The sequence below is a fragment of the Alosa pseudoharengus genome, unplaced genomic scaffold (genome assembly GCF_046254945.1).
Source record: "Alosa pseudoharengus isolate Yale_2024_CS ecotype anadromous, Long Island Sound unplaced genomic scaffold, YU_APseudo_1.1 YU_APseudo_1.1_scf_9, whole genome shotgun sequence".
NCBI lineage: Eukaryota > Metazoa > Chordata > Actinopteri > Clupeiformes > Clupeidae > Alosa > Alosa pseudoharengus.
Window position 1 is genome coordinate 12,434,635 of NW_027468881.1, and position 5,000 is coordinate 12,439,634.

Consider the following 5,000-nt stretch of genomic DNA (forward strand, 5'->3'; position numbering starts at 1 on the left):
TTTACACACTCATCTTGACATGACATGATTTAGCACACAAGCCAAATATTTTAGTGAGTGAGTGAGTGCCCCCCCCCCCCACCCCCCCAAATCTCACTCCAAGCTGAGCTCAAAACTTGAGAACCATGGGGAGGGATATTTAAACAAAGCCCGAAAAAAGTTTTCAGCTCTGTAGTTAATTGGGGTTTGACAGCAGGAGCAGGTGAACCATGCTTACCCCCCTGTCGTTCCTGTCTTTCCCACCCCCTTTTCACACTCACTCTGGCTGCCAGCACCCATAACACCTGTGGGCCATTATCTCCGCTAGCTTAGTGCTAATGGCTGGTCGTGGCTAATGGCTAGCAGCATGCCACGCTAGCCATGCACTTGTTTTCATTTCATGCCAGGTGTTTTCCTTTCAACGTGATGTGTTTCCTGACAAAGCGAAGTCTCTTTCACATCCCACTGTAATGAAACCGTATGTTGCTATAGCAGGGGTTGGCATGTTAGCATTGTTGAATACTGCGATATACTACATTTGGATTTTGATGAAGCAGATATGGTATCAAACTTACAGGGTCAGACAATGTCTAAAGAGAATGTCATCTCTTCTCCTGCCTTTGTTTGTCTTATCTTGTGTCACAGTGCATTTGTCTTTCTGTCTATTAGTCATTCTTCTTCATCTCTGGGTGAAAGGCGGGATCATTGTTCTCTGTGTTACCTCTTGGGAATTGTAGTCTTCTAATGGGAGATAATGTGTACAAGGCTCTGTGGCAGAGAGGAGGGAGCTTTATGCCAGATCCTATTCAGTGTGAGGGTGTGTTCTTTTCATGGTCTCTCTAATTCTCAGGACTTCAGGGATTCAGCTTTATTTTAGTTCCTGTTGCCGCAATTCATTCTTGTACAGAGATTCTGCTTGCTTTTCACAATTGTGTGTATGTGACTGTACTGTATGGTAGTGTGTTACTAACTGTGTGTGTGTGTGTGTGTGTGTGTGTGTGTGTGTGAGAGAGAGAGAGAGAGAGAGAGAGAGAGAGAAAGTGCAAGTAGTGAGAAAGCAAAAGTGTGAGGAGGAGTTGTAGCAGGAGAGTGAGCCCAAGACCGAGGCAGCCAGAGAGGGGATGTTGGTACATCCTGCCTAAAAATATCTCAGGGAAACTGCTGTCTGTGCCGCTTTGTTCCCTCTTCATAATCCCGGTAAATCAAAACCCTTTGGATACACTGACGGTCCACACTCCACACCTCCACAAATCCACTGAATCTAAATCACAGGTAATTCAGACCCCTCAGGTCGCAGTGTGTCCCACTGACTGAGTTTGCATCCCCTTTCTCTTCCACCTCCACGTGCACCATGTCAAGCCAAACTCCTCCAAAACACCTCCACCACCTCCTCCCAAGCAGCGCGGCACTCCCTTACCCTCACTTCACCACCTGCCAGGGCATCCAGACTTCTGTCCTGTCAAGGCAGACCCCACCCCGGCGCCTCCCTGGGACAGCACCTCCCCGTAACCCCCATGCGTCTCCTCCCTGTCCAGCTGGGGATAATGAGGCAGAGAGGGCCCATCTGGTTTAGTGCTGAGGGGAACGGACTGCAGGAGACGCGAGGGAAGGAGGGGTAGGACGAGGAGGAAGAGGAGGAGGAGGAGGAGAAGGAGGCACTGGGCTGGGATGGAGGTCACCCCCACACACTGCTGCCAAGGATGGTAGTGCTGGTGGTGGGGGTTGGGTGGGAGGGTGGCATAGGGAGAAGGAGGCATCTATGGGCTCCTGATGCAGTAATTACATGTCCCTCTGCTGGGCATAAGCCCTGATGGACTCCAGCTTTCGCTCTTATCTCACCACACAAGGCATCTGTCTGGTCTTACTTACAGTCCTGTACGGATTTTTTGGTCATCTTTTTGATTGATTTTCCTAATTCAAGATGCAAACAGAAAACACAGAGGTAAGAAATACCTGAAGCACGTTGAGATGAACTTTACAAAAGAAGAAAGTAACAGAGGGCACCTATTATAATACATTAGGAGTTTAGCTTTGACCGCCAGTGCCACGCCTGCCCTTGCTGCCACTATAACTGGTTTAGATTTGTTTATCACAGCCGCAATTCGTGCAAGTGAGACAGTGTCATAATTAAAAAAGGAGTTGATGTCTCAGCATTCCATCTCAGTCTCATAATAAAATCTGTAGTTCTCCTGAAGTCAACTTCTAACTTCTGTAATGGCATTCAATTCAGACATTTAAATGATATATTATACAGTATAAGTTATACAGATTTTAGACAAGGCCTGTAAGTTAGTCATGGCCATATACAAATAAGACAGAAGGGCAGCAGGGTCACTTTTGACACAAAAATTAAAACAGGTCAGCAACCCACTATTACAAATGTGCCAATGTGCTATTGTGACCGTGTTTGACCTGATATAACCTCACAGTACAGTACAGTAAATGTCGTGGCACTTTTCATACGGCTTGTTATGCTTCCTATTGTGGAAGATTCTGGATTGCCTCCTGACTCAACTTCAATCTTGCTCCGCTACGCCGTGCAAAGTTGTGTTCATCTACAAGTTCAGAAGTTCCCCCAGACTAAACACCTAACTCTCACTGACACTCTCTCTCACCGATCATGCAGCACTTGACCTGGAGTCAAATGTGAGCAATATTTGTGCTGGCGCTTTTGTAACGAGCAGAAACAAACATGTTAAATAAATGATCCCGTGTTTGGGGAGGCCGCGTCACGCTTGAGGAGACCAAGGCGCGGTGCAGCCGTCTGTGTGGAACATCGCATGCCAGTGGCCGCTACCTCCAGTCGCACTGCATCCACACCGTAAAGCACACCACTGTGCTAAAGCTAAGCTGAGTAACCTTCCATCCCCACCTTCCCTCCTACCCCCCCTTCTCTCCCTCCCTCTCTCACTCTCTCCCTCACTCTCTCCCTCCCTCTCTGCCTACCTCAGGACTGCTTCTAGGTCACCAGTGAAGAGGAAGTAATGTGGGACAACTCTTAGCTCTTGTAAATGTAGGTAGCTGCAGTCTAATGTAGCCTACGTGGGTGGCAGGGAGTGATGTCTTTAGTGCTGTGAAGTTTATCTAGTGCCTTTGGTGTGATTTAGTCGAGGACTACTCCTCATACTAGGCATGTGCTTTCAAATATATTTGCATCCATGATAGCCTTAGCCATCGCATGCATTGGAATGGGGTTGGAGGGGTGCTTTAGCGCCTTCTCTTTCTATTGATGCTAACGACATTGATTACCATTTTGCGACAGCAGCGTTTTTAATGGCCTCTGCAGTCATTCATATCCCTCCAGTAAGGTCTCATTACAGCCTGCTCAGGCTATTGACGCATCATCATTAGCGTCCCGCGCGGCGCGCATCAATACGTTCTGATGACGCGGCACTCTGCGGATATGTGTCAGGCGTCATAAATGATGGATGAGATGCCAGATTAGCTGCTGTGGCTTCCGCTGCGACGTTGCTGCTGCTTCTGCTGGTGCTACTGCTGCTGCTGTTGTGTGTGTGTCTGTGTGTGTGTGTGTCTGTGTGTGTGTGTGTGTGTGTGGAGTGGAGGCCTGCTTGGCCCACATTGGCAGCTGTGGATGTGTGGGGGAAAAGCACAGCTCTCCATTACGCCGCGAGGGAGGGAGGGGGGAGAGGAAAATCCACCTGCTCAAGAAAAAAAGCGAAATAAAACAGGTATGGCTAAAAATATGCCCGCCTGCCCCAAACTCACTCCCTCTCACTTTCCTTTAGAGCTAAGGAAGATACACATATGCAGCAAATGTAGACACAAGTACACACACACACACACACATCACGCTCTGGATGTTTGCCTGGCAGCGTGCGGAATAGCACTGGTGGTGGTGGGGGGGGGGGGGGGCAGCTGTGTGCCCCCAGGGCTAGCATCTGGGATCTGTGCCGCTCTTGATGCCGCAATCTGGCAACCGCACGCCCGCCCGCCCGCCTGCCGCTGCAGCCCGCCGCTCCCCAAGACCAGTGGTGCGCACAATCTGCCAACCCACGGGGCCTGTTCCACCCCACAGACCGCCACGGCGCGTGAGCAGGCCAGAGAGTGCAGCTGATGCTGCTCTGATGGATGAAGAGGCGGAGATGTAGGCGCCGGCGTTCTGGGAGGGTGAAGGGGCACCAGGGGCGTTTTCAACAAAGTCCTCTAGGAGAGAGCGCAGCTTAAACACAGCTGCTTCATAACACACATCCCAGGAGGTTGTAGAGGGACCCACTTCTTGTGTGTGTGTTCAGTCAGTACTATAAACAAATGGACTAAGAATGAAAGTGATTTAGGTATTTGTGTTGCATAAAATCATATTGGTGATTGTGTAATTGATGTGTCATATTGCATGATTGTGTGCCCATATTGTAAATAGCAGTGATGTCTCATCATGTTCATTCATCTTGATCAAAGAGGTATACTGTAGGCCTACAGGACTCCGAGAAAGGGTTGTCTTGACTGCTTTCATGTGACCATGTGCTTTCTTACCTAGAGAAAGACTGTGTGTGTGTGTGTGTGTGTGTGTGTGTGTGTGTGTGTACGTGTCTGTGCATGCTCGCACAAATTCGAAACCACACTAAACTGCACTGCTCTTTTATGTAACCATATGCCATTAATTAAGGGGTCATGCCATTAAATATTCATTCACTTTTAGTTCAGCTAACACAGCAACTTTCTGCAACCTCCTAGCGTAGTTGGGATTGTTAGTGAGCAAAACTCCATAATGACTTGTTCCTGGTTGCTAAGTCTATGAATGCTTAGTCCTTGCCCAGCTTTCCAACTGATGTTCATGTATGAAAACTCATTTGAGCAGAGATTTATGAAATCTGACGCTCTCAATCCGGTTATTAAGAAGATAGAGCTAATAGGACGTTCTGAGCACAACACACTAATCTAGTCTGATAATGTGTGTGTGTGTGTTGTTGTATGTGTGTGTGTCTGTGCGTGTGTGTTTGTGTGTGTTTGTGTGTGTGTGTGCGTGTTCACTGGTCTTTTGCCCAGTCATTCACTTATCTTCA

At 48.3% G+C, this 5,000-nt stretch overlaps 1 protein-coding gene across 1 annotated transcript in view; it reads left to right on the plus strand.

Annotated features, from left to right (window-relative positions):
• Window positions 1-5,000, plus strand: part of cacna2d3a (calcium channel, voltage-dependent, alpha 2/delta subunit 3a) — a 176,895-nt gene that overhangs the window by 92,880 nt on the left and 79,015 nt on the right. The window lies entirely within an intron of this gene.